At 41.5% G+C, this 24827-nt stretch overlaps 1 pseudogene; it reads right to left on the reverse strand.

The window, feature by feature from the left end:
- Positions 1 to 443: 443 nt before the first annotated feature.
- LOC121305180 lies at positions 444 to 7842 on the reverse strand (annotated as a pseudogene).
- Between the last annotated feature and the right edge of the window lie 16985 nt (positions 7843 to 24827).

Below are 24827 nucleotides of genomic sequence, written 5' to 3' on the forward strand. Positions count from 1 at the left end.
TCCAGTTGGCATCTCTAAAGTAAATTGGGAACAAAATAAGTTTTTTTGACAATGCAAACATTTGTGTTCCAAAGTAAATTGAGCATTGTATACCTTGTATTCTGCATCGCTGCTGAAAGCAATATATTTAAAGTGGTAAAAAAAAAAAACATCCAAGCTAAGCAAAAATCTTTCTATACATCCTAATGTAATAAAGAGCAAGTTGGAAAATAGCTGGGATGGGGCTTTTTACTTCATAATAAACTCTTTCTAAACAAAACACACGATTAATTGAGATTCATTTTTTTAATCATTTGACAGCCCAAATATATATATATATATATATATATATATATATATATATATATATATATATATATATATATATATATATATATATATATAGTCTCCTCTGTGCTTTTCCACAAGATTAACACGGCCATTATTTTTCTGATAATAATCTGTCAGATTCTGCAGAACTTTAACAATTCAGCAGATGCCTCAGCTTTTAAACTGCTGGAAAAGTCCTCATAGTTTGAGGAGTGAAGGTTAGAAATCCTTGTCTCGGCTTTTGCCAACCAGTTGTACATGTGCTTCCGGAAGTCCCATTCTCATTTATTATATTCAACACACAGATTACTGTAAGCCTCAGCCACAAGACTATTTCTGAAGCTGAAGATGAAGTTCTCATATTTAACAGCTTTCCACAAACTCCCCACCCACTCCAGGAACTCTGTAACTGGTGCAGGAGGTTTTTGCTTGTTGGCGTTTTTCAAAACCTCAATCAAGCTCTTCTTGAACTGATACACAGTCTCACTGTAGCCGGTGTTCACTGGAGCCATTGGAGCGTTACCATGCCACAGGCCTGGGATGTACCCGTTATTTTTCTTTGCATCATACTCCATTATATCAGTGAATTTTCTATTATCTCCTTTCTTTTCCATCCTGGCAGCTGCCTGTGTCATCTCATTCAGCCGTTGTAGAAGCTTATTCCTATCTCTTGCATTGTTATCATGAGCAGACACGTCCCCCACATTCTGGTGCACAAACTGACAGTTTGGTTTCTTTCCCACTTCCTTCATTCTAAGAAAGGCATGCAGCATGATCTGTAGGGTATCCTTCATCTCTGTGGAGTTCTCCATTGCAATGTTTATTATGGTGACATCACTCAATCCAACGACCAGTGTTGCAAGCTCATTGTCATGTTCATAGCTGTCTTCTAGTTGTGCCAACTCTGGAGATTTTAGACCTTCAGTGTCAATTACCAAGATAAAATCGCAGTTCAGCTCTTCTTTAAGATCCTCTTTGACTCTGATTAACAGCATGAAGGCTCCTCTCGTGCATCTGCCACTGCTAACTGCAAACTGAACCCCAAACATTGTGTTGAAGAGGGTAGACTTCCCAATGCTTTGGACTCCCAACACTGTTACAACCAGCAGCCTGCTCTTGTGTTGGACTTTCCTGTGGAGCTCAATTAGAACATCAGTCACCCATATTAGAGGGATATTTGATGCATCTCCATCCAGCAACTCAAGAGGGAAGCCATCCAACAGCAGATCTGCCCCCAAACTGGGAAGATGTTCAAACTGCTGGCGGGATTCAGAATTGTCAGGAAGGGAGCACGCTGCTTCATAAAGCTGCCCCATCTCATGAATGAAATGTTCCATTCCTAAAGAGCTGTTTGATATTTGTCTATCCAAGTCTACAACTATCACTTTGCTCTCTGACAACTTGCAACACTTTTTTTGTATTCATCACAAAGACCAGAAAGTTTCTTTTCTGCAGTAACATCCAAGTTCATCCTCATCCATTTCAGAAAATAGGATCGCTCTTCTTTGCTTTCACTGGATATGGCAGAGATGAAACATTCCATTGCTTCAGATATATTTTTACTGCTTTGCTGTTGTCCCAGTTTCTGTTTTTCACTTTGCAGATTGTATTTATATTCTTCATTAGACTGGTCTCCTGCCTTTTGTAGTCTGTACTCTTCCTTTTCTATTTTAGTCAGCTCCTTCCAAAGCTTCCCTTGCAATGGCAACTGATCCTCTTTATATCGCACCACATTGTTGATTCTAGATGTGATTTCTGCAGCATTTCTCTTAGCATTCTGACATTAAGTGCAGTCTTCATCTACAGAGATCCCCAATTCATGTGCTTCAGCAGACATGCCTTCATTGGTAAATTTTTGTTGACAATTTTCCATGATATTATTCATAGTTAAGCACAGTTTTGACACAAAGTATGCATCATTGGTCTGCTGTTTCTTAAATAAGATCTGCTTTCCACTTAATTTTAACTTTGATGCCAAGTGTTTCAGAGAGTTTACATTTTTCTCTGTCTTCTTTGGAAAATTTGCAACGAAAAACCATTGGGCTTTAATACGAGGCAGTCTTCCCATCGACAGCGAGTGGGAGAAGTACAGGCGTGGAAAAGTGCAGAGCAGTTTCGAAGCAGAAAGGAGAAATTGCATCTTGAATTGCTTTAATTAGAAAACAGATGACATTGGGGAAACACAGCAGCAGCTCAAAGTCAAACAGCCGCGTGTGTTTTTCTGATAACAAACAAGCTGAAACTCGGAGCAGCTGATTCAAATTCAGGGCCGTTTTGAGACACGGGCGAGGGGAGGAGCCAACAGCACAGCAGAACAACGCAGTTAAACGAGGCAGTCTTCCCAGCGACAGCGAGTGGGAGAAGTACAGGCGTAGAAAAGTACAGAGCAGTTTCGAAGCAGTTTGAAAGCAGGTTGACGGCTGCAGAAGAAACTAAACTTCAAAAAAAAAAACCTCAACATGGTCTTCAAGCCAGTAATCTGTGACACCTGCTTGATGTGGGAAATCCGAGAAAACCCAGCGGAGCTAAACCAAGTGTGCGTAAAGTGCCGCGCGATCCAGGATTTGCATAAACTAGTAAGTATGCTAGAAATGGAGCTGGAAGAAGTGAGACAGCAACAGGATCTTGAGGAACTGGCACACCCACAATTCATGGAAGTCTGCATCACCCCTAACAGACTGAAAGCCACCAGGGAGATAGAAGGTCAGAACAGCTGGGTTCAGGTAGGCAGAAGCAGGGAAAAAAAGAAACTTCGTCAAACACAACCACCAGAAATCAAAACAACCAACAGATTTGAGTCACTTCAGAATTTTGATGAGCAGAACCAACAACAAGAGAATGAAAGGAACAACATCCAGGACCCTATTGACAGTGGTGACCAGACAGCAAAAAGAAGGGAGGTCATGATTGTTGGGGACTTCATATTGAGAAACACAGCAAGTTCAATTCGCAGTTTGGACCCCCTTACTACAACAGTGTGCTGCCTTCCGGGAGCCTCGGTCAAGCACATCACTGAGAACGTGGACAGGCTCCTAGAACGAACAGGAGACGACCCGGTAGTAGTCGTCCACATCGGTACAAACAACATTGGAAGAGACAGACCAAAATCCCTGCAAAACAAATTCAGAGAGCTAGGAAGGAAATTAAAAGAGAAAACCAAAACTGTGGTATTTTCTGGTATACTACCCGCACCTTGCAAAGGACCATATGGACAGCTGGAAATAATTAATCAAAACGCATGGCTGAAGACGTGGTGCACACGGGAAGGCTTCACCTATCTTGATCATTGGACCACATTCTACAACGAGGACTATCTGTATAGACGGGATGGACTGCATTTAAATAACAAGGGAACTAGTCTACTCGGAGAAAAGATCCTCGAGCAGGTTCGGAAGCATTTAAACTAGAAAGGAAGGGGGGAGAAATCAACAAAAAAACAGAAGGGAGACCGCATCAAAACAAGAACAACAACTCAGGTAAGACAACCATTAAATGTATTTATCTAATGCTAGAAGTATCAGAAACAAAATTCTAGAACTTGAAGCTACTGCACTGGACAAAGAAAATAAAACCGAATCAATATAGGTCAGAATAACAGACAAAAATTCAAAAGGCATAATAATAGGAGCATGCTATAGACCGCCAGATTCAGACGGTGAGCACAATAATCTGTTATACAATGACATTAGAAATGTGTGTAGCAAAGGAGAAGCCATACTAATGGGGGATTTCAACTTCCCCCAAATAAAATGGGAAAACCCGGTGGGTAGCGCGAAGGATGAAATAGAAATGGTGGAAATGACAAATGACTGCTTCCTAACACAATTTGTGAAGGCACCGACTAGAGGGGAGGCATGCCTTGATTTAGTCTTTTCAAATAACGAAGATAGAATAACTAAAACAGAGGTCAGAGAACCACTGGCAAACTCAGACCACAACATGGTCTCATTTGAAGTGTTTTTTTAAATCCCCAAAAGTAAAGACTAAAGCTAAGGTTTACAATTTTAGAAAAGCAAACTATGAAGGTATGAAACAGAGACTAACAGAAGTAGATTGGAGTAAAATAGAGAAAACACCCACAGAAGAAGGATGGTTGTTCTTCAAAAATGTAGTACTAGAGGCGCAAAACAATTATATCCCTAAAGTAGACAAATCTAAATGTAAAACTAAATTGCCAAAATGGTTTAATAGATCAATTAAAAAAAATATTCAGCGAAAAAAGGCACTTTACAGAGCATTAAAAAAGGACCAAAAAGAAAGTACGCAGAAAGAGTACACAGAACTGCAAACGCAAGTCAAAAAGGAAGTTAGAAAGGCCAAGAGAGAAATAGAAATAAACATTGCTAAGGGAGCTAAAACCAATTCCAAAATGTTTTTCCAATATTACAACAGCAAGAGAACATTCAAAGAGGAGATTAAATGTTTAAGAGATACAAATGGCAAAATCGTAGATGAAGAAAAAAAAATAGCAAATATGTTAAATGATTACTTTTCACAAGTTTTTACAAAGGAAGATACTGACAACATGCCCCACATGTCATCCAGTTCCTGTCCAGTTTTAAATAACTTTAGCATAACTGAGGCAGAAGTGTTAAAGGGACTAGGAGCTCTTAAAATAAACAAATCCCCTGGGCCGGATGAGATCCTCCCAGTAGTACTCAAAGAAATGAAAGAAGTAATTTACAAACCGCTAACCAAGATCATGCAGCAGTCTCTTGACACAGGGGTGGTACCGACAGACTGGAAAATTGCAAACGTAATACCGATCCACAAAAAGGGAAACAAAACTGAACCAGGTAACTACAGACCAGTAAGCCTGACTTCTATTATATGCAAACTTATGGAAACTATAATAAGATCCAAAATGGAAAATTACCTATATGGTAACAGGGTACTGGGAGACAGTCAACATGGTTTTAGGAAAGGGAGATCGTGCCTAACTAACTTGCTTGATTTTTTTGAGGATGCAACATCCATAATGGATAATTGCAAAGCATATGACATGGTTTATTTAGATTTCCAGAAAGCTTTTGACAAAGTCCCGCACAAAAGATTAATTCTCAAACTGAACGCAGTTGGGATTCAAGGAAACACATGTACATGGATTAGGGAGTGGTTAACATGTAGAAAACAGAAAGTACTGATTAGAGGAAAAACCTCAGAATGGAGTGTGGTAACCAGCGGTGTACCACAGGGATCAGTATTAGGTCCTCTGCTATTCCTAATCTACATTAATGATTTAGATTCTGGTATAGTAAGCAAACTTGTTAAATTTGCAGACGACACAAAAGTAGGAGGAGTGGCAAACACTGTTGCAGCAGCAAAGGTCATTCAAAATGATCTAGACAAGATTCAGAACTGGGCAGACACATGGCAAATGACATTTAATAGAGAAAAGTGTAAGGTACTGCATGCAGGAAATAAAAATGTACATTATAAATATCATATGGGAGATATTGAAATTGGAGAAGGAATCTATGAAAAAGACCTAGGAGTTTTTGTTGACTCAGAAATGTCTTCATCTAGACAATGTGGGGAAGCTATAAAAAAGGCTAACAAGATGCTCGGATACATTGTGAAAAGTGTTGAATTTAAATCAAGAGAAGTAATGTTAAAACTGTACAATGCACTAGTAAGACCTCATCTTGAATATTGTGTTCAGTTCTGGTCACCTCGCTATAAAAAAGATATTGCTGCTCTAGAAAGAGTGCAAAGAAGAGCGACCAGAATTATTCCGGGCTTAAAAGGCATGTCATATGCAGACAGGCTAAAAGAATTGAATCTGTTCAGTCTTGAACAAAGAAGACTACGTGGCGACCTAATTCAAGCATTCAAAATTCTAAAAGGTATTGACAGTGTCGACCCAAGGGACTTTTTCAGCCTGAAAAAAGAAACAAGGACCAGGGGTCACAAATGGAGTTTAGAAAAAGGGGCATTCAGAACTGAAAATAGGAGACACTTCTTTACACAGAGAATTGTGAGGGTCTGGAATCAACTCCCCAGTAATGTTGTTGAAGCTGACACCCTGGGATCCTTCAAGAAGCTGCTTGATGAGATTTTGGGATCAATAAGCTACTAACAACCAAACGAGCAAGATGGGCCGAATGGCCTCCTCTCGTTTGTAAACTTTCTTATGTTCTTCTTATGTTCTTATATAAACGTGCAATTAAAAATAACCAAGTGTTCTTATGTTCTTACTATGAAGCTCACAAGCACCTTTGCTGTATACTCTTAGGACACACGGCCTTACACGTGTTAGCTAACATGACTATAATGTGATTTTCTTTGTTATAATCTGTGTTGCTTTGATATAATTGTTTTTGAATAGTTGCACACAATTTTCATACAGATCAAGGTTTATCAGGCCGTTCATTTCATTCAATGACATTAGCATTGTTTAACTGCAGGTTTGACGTCTTATGTCTTAACATTGAACAACTTACTCACACTTTGTATTGCAATTTCTTTTGTTATGCTTCTCCATTCTTTTGGGATATAGAAGGCTTTACCTCATACTCCTCTGCTAATTCTTTATTAAATCTAGTCAGCACGTACTTCCAGTAATCAGAGGCTTCAATACTGGAATGTGGGGGAATGTTCTACTCAGGGTAGAACCTCCGATAGTCTTAAGAGGGATGAAAATTTGTCTCACTATTCCTGAATTTCCTTTCGATGAATACATCAGAGGTGCACACACTCTCGTTTAGTTTCTTGCTGGTTTCATATCTGCTGTTACCCAGCCTTGTGGTCGATGCACTGATGTGTGGTGCTCTTTGTGGTCCAGGCCTCCTGCCTCACAGGGGACCTTGCAGAACGGACACTGCTTTCCACAACCAAACATCCTCTTGAACAGCTCGTCCTGCGGCTTGAATGGAAGATTGATAAGTTTCTTCTCAACATCAAAAAAAATTCAGACCTTAGAGCAACGGCCAGATCTTTCACAAGTTCCTGGAGATATTGAGCAAAGTTCTTATTGTTTGAATTCTCTAGAAACAGCACTGCTCCTAAATCATAAGGTCCTTATCCAGGTTACTGAAGATCCTCTGGATAAACCATGAGGTGGTTTGGTGCTCAGCTATTTCTTTCAGGACATTTTCAATAGCTGCTTGAATTTTTGTTTTTATTGGTGCAAGAAGTTTGACTTCTAAATCCCCAATCTTAATATCTTTTGAATGACTCTCAACAATCTAATCTAGCCCTTTACAAAAGTTTCATAGTTCCTAATGTACTTCACAAATATTCTGAAATTATCTTCTTCCAGAAGCTGTTTTAATATGGAAAACTGGAAAAACGACGGGAGCTGTATATTAGAGATAGTGGACCACTCAATATTTCATCTACAATGTCTATCCCAAGGGCGTTGTCGACATATTCCCTCACTGCAGGCTTCAGGGAGCGCTCAGTGAATTCTTCAGCTGTTTTTCTGGAGAGATCCTTCTCATGGTAAAGATCAATGAAGTTTGAATAGGACTGACGTCGACATTTTTCTAGCGCTTTCTTGGGGTCATTTTTTTCATTGAAGTGCTCATGCATCTTCTGAAATTCCCTGGCAGCGTAGCCACAGATGTGGAACTTCAGATCGAGTTCAAATTGGCTGTTGGTCTTCAGAGTCTCTACATTTTCCAGCTCCTGTCTGTCATTTGCAGTAACTCCCTTTTGTACTTATCATGATAATTTGCTTTACCTAATCATTGCCTCAATACAAACATCTGACATATATGTATTATTTCATTTGCCATATGAGTTGCTTTGTTTTCCAGTTCTTTTCTTTCAGGTTTCCCTGACAACATCGTCAACCTATTCCTCCACATAGACCTGGCTTCTTGTTTACTTTCTGGCTGTGAAAGTGCTTCTCTGTTGCAATAAAGCGTGTTTGTTCACAATCGGTCAACTTTTTTACCTCACTTAATTCCTTCTGAACTTGACTGCCATGCCTTTCTAAATTTCTCCTAACTTGGTCAGTATGTCTGATACAATATCTCATGTCTTAAACCTTGTAAATGTCTGATTCCACATTGTTTCAAAATCTTTCTCCAGCTGCTCGTCAGATAAATGTCTTTTTCTTTTCTTACACTCATCACCTTCTCTTTGTGTATAGCAATGTCGGTCCCACATTTGTTTTTCACAGTTTTCAATTTCTCTCCTAAGAATTTTAATGCTGTCCACAAAGCCTTCCCTCTGCTTTTCCACTAGGTGAACATTTCTATTCTTTTTCAAGAAATAATTAGGCAGTTTCTCCTGAATTTTGTTTTCTTGCTTTGCCAATTCGGAAGATGTTCAGCTGTGTTAAACTGCACTTGAAGTCGTAATAGTTTGAGTTGCAAAGGTTAGAATTCTTTATCTCAGCATTGCTAACCAGGTATTCATGTCCGTCCGGAAGTCCCATTCCCAGTTATTAAACTCAACACAGAGATTACTGTAAGCCTCATTTCTGAAGATGAAGATGAAATTCTCATATTTAACAACTTTCCACAAACTCCCCACCCACTCCAGGAACTCTGTAACTGGTGCAGGAGGTTTTTGCTTGTTGGTGTTTTTCAAAACCTCAATCAAGCTCTTCTTGAACTGATACACAGTCTCACTGTAGCCGGTGTTCACTGGAGCCATTGGAGGGTTACCATGCCGCAGGCCTGGGATGTACCCATTATTTTCCTTTGCATCATACTCCATTATATCAGTGAATTTTCTGTTTTCTCCTTTCTTTTCCATCCTGGCAGCTGCCTGTGTCATCTCATTCAGCCGTTGTAGAAGCTTATTCCTGTCTCTTGCATTGTTATCATGAGCAGACACGTCCCCCACATTCTGGTGCACAAACTGACAGTTTGGTTTCTTTCCCACTTCCTTCATTCTAAGAAAGGCGTGCACCACGATCTGTAGGGTATCCTTCATCTCTGTGGAGTTCTCCATTGCAATGTTTATTATGGTGACATCACTCAATCCAACGACCAGTGTTGCAAGCTCATTGTCATGTTCATAGCTGTCTTCTAGGTGTGTCAACTCTGGAGATTTGAGACCTTCAGTGTCAATTACCAAGATAAAATCGCAGTTCAGCTCTTCAAGATCCTCTTTGACTCTGATTAACAGCATGAAGGCTCCTCTCGTGCATCTACCACTGCTAACTGCAAACTGAACCCCAAACATTGTGTTGAAGAGGGTAGACTTCCCAATGCTTTGGACTCCCAACACTGTTACAACCAGCAGCCTGCTCTTGTGTTGGACTTTCTCATGGAGCTTTATTAGAACATCCGTGTGGTAGGATAAATGGGAGGACAGAGAATCAGAGACAATAAACTGCACTGAAATCGTTGCTGCGCTGTTTTAAACCACAAAAATGTCAAATAAAACACATATCTCACTTACAAAATAATTGGTAAAATGGCCAAAACAAAAGTTTAAAAACAACTGTTCAGGCTGGGCAGAACCTTCACTGAACTTCGTAACAAAAAAAAAAAACATAGTATCACTCACCCCCACCCAAGGATTTTCTTCTCTTTTAAGCATATGGCTGGAGCCTAATTACCAATTATTCAATTAGCTCCAACCACATTCTCTCATGCATTTTGGCAAGGCTACGAAATTAACCCTATTCCTGCCATCCACCACAGATCCCATAATCTCATCAAGGCAGCTTCCTTGAAGGATCCCAGGGTGTCCCCCCCCCCATTGTGCATAGCCACACTCACTCAAGTCCACAAACGTTAATCTTTGCCCATTCCTGCGGATGGGACTGGGGATAAGTCGGTGTCTCTAGCGTTCTCTAGAAGGGACCGCGAACCGACAAGGGGGTACCCAGACGGCTTGACCAGGGAGACTGGAGCACATGCTGGCGACCGGGAGCAAGCAGAGGCAGGCACAGTTGTGGGACTGTGGAACCGCGTAGCAACATCTGGAGCTTCAGGGAGAACAAAGTGAGCAACAGGGGGAGAGGATGCTATTGCCGATCCTCTCGTGGCGGCGTCTGCAAGTCCACGTGAAGCGGAGTAGGGGAGCAGTCAAGCAACTGTGCCTGGCAATAGCTGCGACCTGGGAGCTAGGAAAAGCGGATGGAGGTGTGGGCAATCCGACAAGCATTGTACAGTTTTAACATTACTTCCCTTGATTTAAATTCAACATTTTTCACAATGTATCCGAGCATCTTGTTGGCCTTTTTTATAGCTTCCCCACATTGCCTAGATGAAGACATTTCTGAGTCAACAAAAACTCCTAGGTCTTTTTCATAGATTCCTTCTCCAATTTCATTATCTCCCATATGATATTTATAATGCACATTTTTATTTCCTGCATGCGCGCCTCGCCATTAGGGAAAGTTTTTAGCTAAAAGGACATGGACCGACATTCTGCTGTAGCCCTCGAGGTGTAGAGGTAGCATAGGACATTGGAGCAAGTTCCCCTAGTGACGTGCAGCATCGTTTTTGTTTTTTGTGGAGGTGGTTTGTTTCCTAAAAAGCGATGGGGCTGGAGCAAATTTCGTACACCGACCTCGTATTAATATAGTTACAAAGTTAATCGAGGTGGGTATAGGAAATGTACATAAAACTGACCCCTTTCTTTAATTGGGGTATTTGACAAAAAGGTGGTGTTTTGTTCTGCCACATTGTCCCGGGACTTGACCCACCTTACAGCCAGTGGAATTGATGCGAATGTCCATTCACCTTAACTACGTAGAGGTAAGTGGTCAAGTTCAACCTTCGGTAGCTTGTTGTGTAGACTGCCCAAACTGCTTACAATATTTCTTATAGTCAGTATGGTAGCATGCAGCTTCATAAAGCTGCCCCATTTCACGCATGAAATGTTCAATTCCTAAAGAGCTGTTTGATATTTGTTGATCCAGGTCTGCAATTATGTCTTTGTTCTCTGACAACTTGCAACTCTTTTCTTTGTATTCATCACGAAAAAAATCAAGCAAGTTATTTAGAAAATAGGATCGTTCTTGTTTCCTAAAACCATGTATGAGAGATGAAACACTGCATTGCTTCAGTTACCATCATAGGTCATTTGTTGTTATCTCAGTTTCTGTATTTCTTTTTGGAGTTTATTCTTATACTTTTCAATAGGCTGGTCTCCTGCCTTCCGCAGTCTGCACTCCTCCTGGTTCAGTTTTAGTTTCTTTTTCCAAATCTTCCCTTACAATTGCAACTGATTCTCTTTCTGTCGCACCACACCGTTGATTCTAGATGTGACTGCTGCATGATCTTGGTTAGCGTTCTGTAAATTACTTGCAGTCTTCATCTTCAGAGATCCCCAATTCATGTGCTTCAGCAGACATGCCTTCAATGGTCATTTTGTGCTGACAGTTTTCCATGATTTTATTCATAGTTAAGCGCAGTTTTGACACGAAGTCTGCATCATTGATCTGCTGTTTCTTCAATAGGATCTGATTTCTACTTAATTTTAAATTTGATGCTAAGACTTTCAAAGCGTTTATGTTTTTCTCTGTATTCTTTGGAAAATGTGCAACCAAAAACAATTGGGCTTTAATATTTCCTGCAGAGGACAAGAGATTGTACTCATCTCTGCAATACTGTCTAAAAATATGAAGACTGCCGAGGATGTTTGACATAAAATGGAAAACTGTTTCTGAAAGGAAAGGAGATCTCCACGAAGTCTGGCAACAGCTACAGGTTCTGGAAAAATGTCCAAGTTGTTCTTTCCACAAGGAAGGTACCAACCTATTTCCACTAGACCGTTTGCAATTCTCCGTGTAACGTCAGCACATTCCACATCATGATGGATTGATATTGATATGATATTGCTGGGGGTTGCTGAGAACCTGATTCAGAATCTGAGACTTTGATAAACTGCAGTCACCCAACCTGACAAGAGATCATTGGAATGGCAGTGCTGACTATACTGTCTTCTACAAACCCTTTCGAGTTCTCTAATGAACGGGGTCTAAACTTCTTCACAATGTCTCGCGTGGCCCACAGCATTAATGTACACTGGCTGGTGCTGCAGTCGGGGAGCAAGAGAGGTACAGCAAACTGGCACATCGACATTTTTAACATCATTTCCTGCTGCAGGAAGCTATCTGAGCACAGAAAGGTGATGTTACGAGATCAAGTGGATTGATTGTATTACTCTCTTGATCATCATTACTATCAATAAGTTCAAGAACACTATCAGGGTCTTGCAATTTCGAGTCTGTATCTGTCTCAGCAGCACTGCACCTGGTACTCCTGCTGTCACATTTACCATCATTAGTCTTTTCAAAAGCGGATGGAGGTGTGGGCAATCCGACAAGATAAAGACGAGCAGTTCTTCAGGCCCAGCTTGCACAGCACATCTGGATATTTTTCTGAAAGGGAATCTGTAACAGGTATCTACTTAGCTTAAGTGATAAATAATTTGGAGAAGCAGAATGTCGCCATGTTTATTTATTTACATGTATATGCTTCACTAGTGAACACGAGCAAGGCACCAATACTCTTATATGTATATTAGGCATTGGCAAATGAAAAACATTTATTCTGAATAGGTGTACATCAAGATTTACTGACTTCTGGTGATTTAATTTTGACAGTCAGTAATGCGAGTCATTTATTTAAGCAAAAATGCTATTCATTCATTACTATCAAGTGTTTTATCTGCTGTCTTTTAGTTTTTAGTCTGCCGGCAGGTGGACAACATATTGCTTGAGATTTTAATTAAACTCACCTACAAAGCAACAACCCCCTCATAAGACTTATGTCTGTCCATGGAATTAATATCTTTAAAAAGTAAAAATAAATCTAGATGCAATTGTTTCTGTTTCTGCTGATTAATAGCACCTGCTGGGTTTTTAACAGCAATTCTCTATTCTCTACGGAGTCCATATATCGATTTACAATCCCTACTGACGCTAGTGGGTTGGTCAGCTCCACCGTTGTATAGTTCTTTAAAATGATACTGTTACCTTCTAGGTCAAACTTCATACCCATGGGGCATGAATTAAACAACACCTACCCAGAACCATTTTCTCCATCACATGGGATTTATGTATCACCACATATGTATGAAATACAAGAAATTGGAAGCAGAGCTGATATAGGAAGCTAATACTCTGAGTTGTAAGGAAATTATCCTTGCTTGAATAGACAGATGTAGAAGCAGGCATGCTCTGGGTCCCATTCTCCAGCACTGTGGTGAATTTGAAGGTGTACTCTGTCCCAGGTCTCAGCTTAGAGATGACTGTTGAATTGGAGGGTGCAGTGATTGTCTTGGTGACTGCTATCAGAACTAGAGTTGGTAATTGTAAAGTTGTTTTTCAGGGTTGCCACGGTTCAGAGAAATAGTGTCACTTCCCACTAAACATATACTTATCTATCCAGGAGGAAGTTCTGTAACGGAAAAGAGAGCTGATGTAACGGAAAGTAAATTGAGAGACTAATGCTCAGAAGATGAGTTGTAAATAAATCATTCTTACTTGTACAGAGAAATCTTGAAGCAGGCATGCTCTGAATCCCTTGAGTAGTAGAGGTTAACAGGCAATGTGTCTGCTGGACCATGAGGTTTATCCTGGTCTTGAGGGTTTGGGATGATGGGTGTCGCGTCCAGAGTTCTTTCCAATCTCGGCACTACTCCTCCGGTGTCCTTAGCAAAGTGAGTGATTTGGTTTTGGAGTTCAGCCTCTTTTGCCCTCTCACCTGGCACAATCTTCTCTGATGACTTCTCTGATGTTCCTGCAGGGAGATATTACACAGTGACTGAATTACAGGCATACTTTGCATCTGATGGAGGAATTAAATCTAATGCATTGCTTGCAGTTATAATGTGACGCACACGAAAAGTGAGAATTCATACATGAAAAAGTATGGACACTTTATTTTTTTTACTTACCTGTACCTTTAAAATAGGAACACGTCAAGTCCTCCTTGAACCTAAAGGAAAAGCCTAGTAAACTGCACTATTTGATACAGCCACTAGGTGGAGCAGCCTAAATGCAGGACAGCGCTATCAGTTAGTGGTGATATCATGCTTTCTTTCAGTAGTAAAACCGAGAGACTGCAAGCAACAATTGATTTAGTCCTGTCTTTACTTTTCCTATTTTAACAGATTAAACACTTTGTCTTCTGTTGATGGGCTCTCTGCCCGAGACCCGTAACAGAATCATGGGGGCTCGTCCGGGATCAGTCTCCAACACCTGGCGGAACTGATTCAGTGATTTGAAGAAACCAAGACAGCGAGACCAACGCGGGTGGCAGCAGTGTGCATCCAGACGGTGAAAGGGGGACCAATCAGGACCTGACTGGCAGAATGTCGAGGTGAAAGGGGGACCCTGGCTCCAGAGACGCAGCGCTGCTACTAGACCCAAGCTGCTGAAGAACCGCAACATGGCTAATCCTGAAAGAAAAGAGTTGGTGTGGACAATCCGGAAGGACTTACACAGACTAACTGCCAATGAACTCTATCAGCTTGCAGAAAACATTGGTCAGGTAACAGACAGAAACCTGTATGAGCTAGATAAAAACAATGAGGAAAGTTGTTTGGAATATGTGTATGTTCATGTATGTAGCAAAGCACTGCTAGACCAAGAGGATCAAGGAGTGGCACAATTGCTTTTTCTAAAAGATTTGATACATGACTTGATCGCAAACCGTGAGAAAAGCCCAGAAATTATCTAACCTACTAAAGAGATTGAGGGGCTAAACGAAAACCAGCAAATGCCATCCTTACCAATTGATCTAGCTGGCGATGCCACTGAAATATCTCATGGTGTTGAGCTCCAACAAATGTTGGCTAGTTACGAACAACTAGGTAGAAAATTGGAGCAGTACAAAACTACTACAGCAACACTCACAACAGTTCGCCCTACTACAAGGGAGCGCACTAGTATGGATAGTAGTCCCAGCAATGAACATTACCAACATACTAGGAGTGAAAATACTGTGTATGCAAAAGAGGTCCCATTCCTGCAGCGTAGGGAATTTAAGATACACGGGGGTCAAATAGGTGACACTACCTCTGATATTAGTTTCAGCAACTTATGTAAACAAATAGGAGAGGGCGTTAAAGAGCATTACAGTGAGAGTGAGATCATTAGGAGTGTCTTTCGTATTATCAAACCAGGAAACTTTAAAGACATGCTGATAAACAAAGATGACATGACACTTACTGAACTGAAAAGCTTTCTCCTATCACACTTAAGAGAAAAGAATAGCACTGGGCTTTTCCAGGAGCTAATGTGCGCTAAGCAGTATGACCATGAAACTCCCCAACAATTTCTGTACAGAATGATTGGGTTGAAACAAAAGATCATTTTTGCTTCCAGGCAAGCTGACACAGACATTAGGTATGATAACACCACAGTCCAGGGCGTGTTTTTGCACACTGTCTACCAGGGGCTGGGTACAAAACATAACGATATACGAAGAGATTTAAAACCTCTTCTGTCTGATTTTGCCGTTTCTGATGAAGCACTATTGAGGCATGTAATTAAGATTACAAGTGAGGAAAGTGAAAGGCAGCGGAGGCTTGGCCAAGTCCCTCGCAACAAGATGGCATGTGCACATAGTGCTCAATTAGAGGGAAATGCTGAGAAGGTAGGGAAGGAAGCTGTAGAATCCAAAAGGACCTGTAGAACTATTGAAGAATTGAGTGCTCAGGTCGCAGCCTTGTCAAGCATGATAGACACCTTGAAAAATTCACAACAATCGGGACACTCATGTCAGTGTAATGCCAGTACTTTACAAATCCTGAAGAAGGAGAGCCGTGGAGTTTGTCCAAATTGTGTGAAACAAGGCACCACTAATTGTAACCACTGTTTCGCCTGTGGAGAAGAGGGACACAGAGCGGTTGGTTGCCTCAAATCACCAAGCAAATCGGGAAACGGGAGCCGGTCACTGCGGCGGGACAGACAGTGACCGGAATAGTTGAGAAGTCCCAGCAGTGTGTTTTCTGTCAGTCCCAACCAAGGCTGAAGGTGTGCCCCAGGTGTAAGGTTTTGCTTTATTGCTCTTTCCAGTGTGAACGTGCTTATGCTTGGACACACGACCAAGTCTGTGGTAATACTGTAGCTGAAGTCTTCCCAGTAGAAGCACAGATGTGTCCCGACCGTATAGCTCAACTTGTTGGTGGCAAATGTCTGCTAAAATGCTACATGAATGGCTATGCTGTAAGTGTATTACTTGACACAGGGGCCCAAGTTAGCATTCTGGATCATGCTTGGAGGGAGAGATACCTGCCTAACCATAAAGTAAGACCGTTGGTGGAACTGATGGAAGCTGAGAGAGGCCTTGATGTAGTTGCTGTGAACGGGGAAGCAATACCATTTGACGGTTGGATCGAGGTGCAAGTGGACCTGCCAGGAGATGGCCACTCCAATCCGTCAATTCGGGTACCTTTTCTAGTGAGTCGCATGGTGCTAGAAAGACCACTGTTAGGATTCAATGTAATCGAGGAAGTGATTAGAAGACATGCAGGGGAAACACAGAAAGCCATGACAATGCTAGCAACCTCCTGAGCAGAGCTATGGGAATTCAAAAGAAGAAGCGAGTGTTATAGTAAATGTTGTACAGAACAGGTGCACTGTAGAGGAGGAGTGCGCTTTGGTAAAGATAGGGAGACAGAATGCTGTGATTCCACAGGGCCAAGTTGTCTATGTTAAATGCAGAGTGCCGTTTAAGCCAGAGACCGACAAGACTGCCGTGTTGTTTGAGCCTAAAGACGAGGGTGTGCATCTAGAACAATTAGACATTGTTGATGGTCTTGTTGAAATCCACAATGTAGAGGCCCCCTATATTGAGGTGCCAATTGGCAACTATACTAGACACGATATAACATTGCCTCGCCGAACAGTAATTGGGAGTATCCAGCCTATCTCTATGTTGCCTCAGACCGGTGCCCAGGTTAACGATTGCAAAGCTGATGTAAATACCATTGGTATGGACTCAAAAGCACATTTTGGGGATGATGACACTGTTTCAGCAACGGCTCTATGGAACCCTCCTGTAGATCTAAGTCACCTCGACGAAGAACAGAAAGAAATGGTCCGCCAAATGCTGTATGAGGAATCTGCAGCCTTTGCACGTGATGAAGATGACATTGGATGTATACCAAGCTTACAGATGGAGATCAACTTGAAGGATGACATCCCTGTACAGCGAACGTATGCATCCATACCAAAACCCCTTTATAAAGAAGTGAAGGATTACATACAGGGTCTGTTGGCAAGAGGGTGGATAGTCAAGTCCAAATCTTCTTATTCATCTCCAGTTGTCTGCGTACGTAAGAAGGACGGAACGTTGAGGCTATGTATTGATTACAGGCAGCTAAATCAGAAGACGGTGCCAGATCGCCATCCACTGCCTCGGATTCAGGACCTTACAGATACCTTAGGCGGTTACAGCTGGTTTTCTATCTTAGACCAGGGCAAAGCCTACCACCAGGGATTCATGGTGGAGGGCTCTCGACACCTGACCGCATTCATCACTCCTTGGGGGCTGTATGAGTGGATAAGGATCCCCTTCGGATTGACTAATGCTCCAGCGGCATTTCAGAGGGGCATGGAGGAGATGCTCAGCACTTTACGGGATGAGTGTTGCTTACCCTACCTGGATGATGTCCTGTGTTATGCTAAAAGTTTTGAAGATCACGTGGCTGGAGTTCGTCGGGTGCTGAAATCACTGATGAGCCATGGTGTCAAGCTGAGGCCAACAAAATGTGAGCTGTTCAAGCGAGAAATTCGATATGTAGGACGGTTAGTCTCAGCGGAGGGAGTACGGATAGACCCTAAAGACCTGGAAGCGGTTCTTAGTTTGAAAGACAAGAGGCCCAGCACAGTAGGTGAAGTCCGCCAGCTCCTTGGGTTTCTGAGTTACTACCGTACCTATATTCAAGACTTCTCCAAAATTGCAAAACCACTGTATGAACTACTTCAAGTGAAAACAACCAAGCCTGAAACTCCAATAAGAGACTCTCTCCAAGGAAAGAAGAAAGGAAGCCAACTCTCATCAAGGGCCCTTGTAGGATGGGTCGAAGAACATCAGAGTGTGGTGGAAAGACTGGTAGATATGTTGGTCGACTCTCCTATTTTGGCATATCCAGACTTCAGCTTGCCTTTCGTATTGCACACTGATGCATCAAAAGACGGTCTGGGAGCCGTGCTATACCAACGGAAAAACGGGAAGTTGAGGGTCATCGCCTATGGGTCTCGGACGCTAACATCAGCCGAAAAAAACTACCACCTCCACTCAGGAAAACTTGAGTTCCTAGCTTTGAAGTGGGCGGTCTGTGAGAAATTCAGGGACTACTTGTTTTATGCTCCCCACTTCACTATCTATACCGATAATAACCCCTTAACCTACATCCTAAGCACAGCAAAGCTCAATGCCGTTGGTCACCGCTGGGTAGGGGAGTTAGCTGATTTTAGATTTGACATAAAATATCGCCCTGGAAAAGTCAATGTGGATGCGGACACACTGTCCCGGTGTCCTCTTGATATAAACAGGTATGTGGCCGGATGTACAGAGGAGCTATCACCTGAAGTCATCCATGCAGCATGGCAAGGGCATCACATGGCACAAGGGAAGGAAGTCCCCTGGGTTGCAGTTATTAATATGACATCCCCAAGTCAACCTGAAGGACCCTGTATCAGTGGATCACTGTCAGCCATCGATCCAGGTGAACTGAGAACTGCCCAGAGAGAAGATACTGCTATTGGAGAAGTACTCCGGCTCAAAGAGACGAGCAGGACTCTGACGGGTGAAGCAAGACGTGGGGTAAGCAGCACTACTAAGAAACTCTTGCATGAGTGGGGCAAGCTCCACATTGAAGACGGACTTTTATATCGAAAGACCAACCTGAGAAAACAACTAGTCTTGCCAGGAAGGTTCAAACAGATGGTCTTGAAGCATCTTCATAATGACATGGGTCATGTCGGGACAGAAAGGGTCATAAGTCTGGCCAGGGACAGGTTCTATTGGCCATACATGAAGAATGACATTGAAGAGTATGTGACAAGAAGATGTTCCTGTATTAAACAGAAAAAACCTACCACCCACGTGAAAGCACCAATGAGAAGTATCACCACCACTTCACCTTTCGAGCTCGTTTCGATTGATTACCTCCACTTAGAACCTAGCAAAGGAGGGTTTGAATACATCTTGGTAGTTGTGGATCACTTTACACGATTTGCACAGGCTTATCCTACTAAAAATAAGTCAGGCAAAACTGCAGCAGAGAGAATTTTCAGTGACCTTATTCCACGCTTTGGATATCCATCTAAATTACACCACGACCAGGGATGTGAGTTTGAAAATGAACTATTCCGAACTTTACGTCAGCTCTCCGGTGTGGGACATTCAAGAACAACACCATATCACCCACAAGGCAATCCGGCTGAAAGATTCAACCGAACGCTGCTACAGATGTTGAGGACACTTGAGGAGAAAGAGAAGGACCGGTGGAAAGACCATCTCCCACAGGTTGTCCATGCCTATAACTGTACCAGACATGAGGCAACTGGTTATTCCCCATTTTACTTGTTGTATGGTCGACACCCCCGTCTACCAATTGATCTGCTGTTCGGATTAGGGACAAGAGAAGAACAGGATTCTGCACAAGGTTATGCAGAAAAGTGGGCTAAAAGGATGACAGAGGCATATCAGATCGCTTCTGAAAATAGCAGACACTCAAATGCAAAGGGCAAGAAATACTATGACCGGCAGGTGAGGGGAGTAGTTCTTAAGCCTGGAGACAGAGTGCTTGTGCGAAATCTGAGTGAGAGAGGTGGCCCAGGAAAATTAAGATCCTATTGGGAGAAAACTATTTACAAAGTAAAAGAACAGATCAATGACAGCCCAGTGTATAAAATCCAGCCAGAGTCTGGTGAACCCCGGATCCGGATTTTACATCGGAACCTGTTATTACTAGTGAATGATCTTCCTGTAGAGTTACCATCACAGCAAACACAGAAACCACTAACTGAACAACGGAGAAGGAAAATAAGAGATAGAGGAAATCAAGCGAGAAAACTGACACCGAGTACTGACACATCGGATGATGAGGGAGACACGAACACTCAGTACTGGCTGAGGTTTCGAAGAGATCAAGCACCGCAAGGTAATAGGACTCAGAAAATGAATGAACATGGAAGCATCATGTCCAGAGAAAACCTGGTGAGGAGAGCATCATTACAAGAAAGGTACAATGCAGAGATGAAAGAGGCAGAACCCGAACAGGAAGGACAGTCTGATGGAGAGAACTTCCCAGCTCAATTTGAACTGTTAAATGCAGGAAGTGACCATGATCACGAGGGAAGATCCACGTCCCCAGAAGACAGTCAAAGCGGACCAGTGCCATTGTGTCCACAAGGAAATTGTCCAACTGATCAAGTAAGAAGATCCACTAGGGAAAGAAGACCTAGACAAGTCTTCACTTACAATCGATTGGGACAGCCATCATTTCAGCCACAAACCATGGTTAATGCCATGGGTCTAGCTTACTACACTGTTCCACCTCTACCTGTTTGGGGAACTGTACCATACCAAACACGCTACTACAATACACTGGTATCAGTTCCATTTCCTATTAGTGTATACTAAAGTAAGCTAAAAGCATCAGCAATTTTCAGTTTCTCTTTTTTCACTATAAGATTTGTAAATAAGTTGAAATTATTCAGTAATGTCAGGAGCCTTTTATTTTTGTCAGGGAGCGTGTGACGCACACGAAAAGTGAGAATTCATACATGAAAAAGTATGGACACTTTATTTTTTTTACTTACCTGTACCTTTAAAATAGGAACACGTCAAGTCCTCCTTGAACCTAAAGGAAAAGCCTAGTAAACTGCACTATTTGATACAGCCACTAGGTGGAGCAGCCTAAATGCAGGACAGCGCTATCAGTTAGTGGTGATATCATGCTTTCTTTCAGTAGTAAAACCGAGAGACTGCAAGCAACAATTGATTTAGTCCTGTCTTTACTTTTCCTATTTTAACAGATTAAACACTTTGTCTTCTGTTGATGGGCTCTCTGCCCGAGACCCGTAACAATAACCTAGAGTAAGGTTTTGAGTGAGTGCAGTTAAGAAATCACAGGACTGTATGCAGTTGAAGCTGCAGACCCTGGAGCTTGTCGTCAGTGGTTATACCAGGGCTCCAGACAAACTTTGCCTTAGGTGTCAAAGGCTCTTAGACCAAAAAAAATGGTCACCAAATCCTATTGCTGGGTGCCAGTTTAAGAGCAAGGTGGTTGCTATAACATTCTTCTTCTTAAAATACAACTAGCTGAGACACTAAAATGCTACTAAAACAGTGACTTCATGTTCATACTTAATTGTTTGTTGCCTCATTCTGCGAAATGGTTTATCTATGCAGCAGATATTTTGCAAGTGTTGTCTATTCATTTGGCAATATGCAGCTTGCATGTTGAGTGTTACTTTAGAAGACGGTTTATTTTTTTCAGTAAAAACAAGTTTACGTCTCATAGAATTAATTCTGTTATTTACAATATTAAATACACCATTACAGCAAGTAAAAATGTTTAACCCTTCTTTTTTTTTTTACACAATCTGAGACCTACAGTAGTAGAAACCTGGCAGTTTCTCTAGTGCAAATCAGTAAGCTGCAGTATAGACTATTATTAATTCCCTATTTTACTCAGTGGTACACTTTCCAATTACAATCCCAAATAAATTAGCCTCAAACTCCTGACCGAAAACAATACGACCAAATCACTCATATCTGGGGTAGATGCAGCTGCTGAAAAAAAGATGGAACAGGCAAAAAAAATAGGTTCGTGTAGACTCAAAACTTTATTTAGGAACCCTACGATTTGACTGGAGAAAGAAAACATCTATTCTCTACGGTTATCATACAACAAATTTCACAGATACCGTGAATCTGTGATAACAGTGAGAAAGGTTGGTAGGCTGTTCAGTATTTGGTGCCAGTGGGTGCAGGCAGTTTTGCGAGTGATTTTTTTTTTTTATTTTTTTTTTGACTATGGAATAAGTTTATTGCAGCTGGTGGAGCTCCATCGCTGGACTTTAAATAGGACTAAGACACATCCTTGTTCGTGGCTCCAGAAAGACGAGAGACGTCCTGGTGAATCTGATCCTGGCTCTTGCTAGACTGGCCAGTTACAAGACCAGGAAGTGTGAGATCATCGGGAAGGTCTCATTAACTGCGGAGCCATGTTCGGAGCCGGTATGGTCCCGGGTTAATTTGGAGCACACCCACGCATCTGCTGGCGACATGACGGCTGACTGCTGACGACAGCCGGATCTAGGTTGCGTGCGCACGAGACACCACCCCCCCCACCCCACCCCCACCCCCCCAACAAACAAATATTTCATTGTGTCAATTTCATTTGTAGTCCTTTTTTGACTGTTTTTTTTTTTTAATTAGTTAAAAGCTGACAAAATGAGGATGCTAATTTGAATTCTTCTCTCCAGCCGTTAAATATTGGACCTTCCAATTATGGGCTTTTAAATAGGACTACTATTAATAATGACAGTAATACCAATCTTACCGTCTGCAGTCTTTCCTAGCAACTCGTCAGCCAGTTTTTCATCACTAATGCCCTTTAACACAGATATCGTAATGTCAACAGCGTTCTTTGGGGTGTAGGTGCCGATTAACAAACCAGCCACTTTCACGCTGCGCCCCTTCTGAAGCTTCCTCCTGGGGCAGCTTCTCTAAAGTGTCTATAATGTAGTCCTTCACCGTTTTCTCCATCCCGGTTCAGCTGCGTCTTATGTAAAGAGAGAAGGAGAGACAGTAGGGACGGGAGGAAGGGGAAGAAGACGATAAAGTGTAGAAAAGGAAAAGTGAATGGAGAGGCGGGGGAGAAAGAGATAATATTGAAAATTTATCACAAAAGTTATAGATCAATACGCTACGGGGGGTAGAGCAGAACGCATCAAGCTAAATTAGCAGTTTATATCATACATAAACAAAGGTGGTGCATCAAAGTTTTGCAAACACAGTATTTGTAAAAAAAAAAAAAAAAAAAATACACCTTCTTACCTCCTTCTTCAGAATCGCTTCAGGGTGACAGTACAAGGGAGAAACCTCGATTTATAGAACAAAAGTGACGTGGCTGTCCAGTGAACGTTGGACCTCCCTGCAGAAACGCGTTCTATATTTCGACATTCATAACATCAATATTAATGTTAGTTGTTATGCAAAGGTGTGTTCACATTTTTTTCTGATTCTGGGATCAATAAGCTACTAACAACCAAACGAGCAAGATGGGCCGAATGGCCTCCTCTCGTTTGTAAACTTTCTTATGTTCTTAACTCCACCCATAGGCTTTTTAAATGTTGTCACGGCAGACAGTGCAGCTAGTAATACTTGATCTCTTACTGCGCTTGGGCTTTTGGGAACTGAAGTGTTGTTGTTTTGGTTTTCTTGTATACGAGGTTGAAATACCAGTTACCAGTCTCCCCACGTCCCTGGTACTCCCTCCTCCTATTGTAGTCAGACCATTCTTCAAAAAAAAAAAAAAAAGATATTATAATATATAATATATTATATATCTATTATACTAGATATATATATATATATATATATATATATATATATATATATACACACACACACACACATTTCAGATTGTAGCTAACATTGTAAATCTCTATATTGATAAATAATGCATATGATGTTGCATATTGAGTCACCATTAATCTAATAATCTGTATTGTGATTAATGTAATGTACACGTCTTTGTTTACTGCATTTTCACATCCTTTCCACAGTAACAGACTGCACTGACAACACACACCTTTATATCTTATGCAATAAGTACAGTACCAACAATGTTGCAAAAATTAAGATGGCCATATTTATGTTTGCAAATTTCCCAGCTCAATTTCTTAAGTTGACTTCCGGGAATGCGGCGTTTACATCACTGTCGACATTCCCGACAAGCACTTTGCCGCAATTTAGGCTTCCTTTTCAGCCACATATGTGAACGCACTTAGGCCCCCTAAAACTTCAACTGTGAATGGAAATTTTGAGGCGGCCCAGAGTTGGCCCAAGGTTGGCTCAGTAAGTGTGAACGGGGTCTATGAAGTGTGGTATGTTCTATCCAGTGAATATTTACACTTGAGAAAGCAATTCATGTTTGTTTTTTCTCCAACCACAGTCTCTTCCACAGTTTCCATTTCCGTGGCTTTGTTCTCTACAAAAGTATGGTACCATCTATAAATAAATTTTCCGTCACTGCAATTAATTGTTTTGAGCTCTCCCTCTTGCCTTAAGTTTCCAAGATATGCATTTGCTGTGTCCTAATGACACAGTTTATTTATTTGCTTGGCAGACACCTTTATCCAGGGCAACTTACAAGAAAGTCAAAAAAAGTTACAAAGCATAACGATACACAAAGTTAGGTTACATTGTTAGACTATATACAGTAAAACAGGTACATGCATATACAACCTAAATATAATTGTTATAATGTACATCACTAAAACATCCATGCATAGTATTTTGTTGAACTGTTTCAGAATTTAAACACTTATGTATCTGTATTACTTTGCCGTATCTAGTATGTAATTCATAGGAAAAAGGACATGACTCGAAGGCAATTCACACCCCTGC

This window comes from Polyodon spathula, chromosome 42 (genome assembly GCF_017654505.1).
Source record: "Polyodon spathula isolate WHYD16114869_AA chromosome 42, ASM1765450v1, whole genome shotgun sequence".
In the NCBI taxonomy this organism is placed as follows: Eukaryota; Metazoa; Chordata; class Actinopteri; order Acipenseriformes; family Polyodontidae; genus Polyodon; species Polyodon spathula.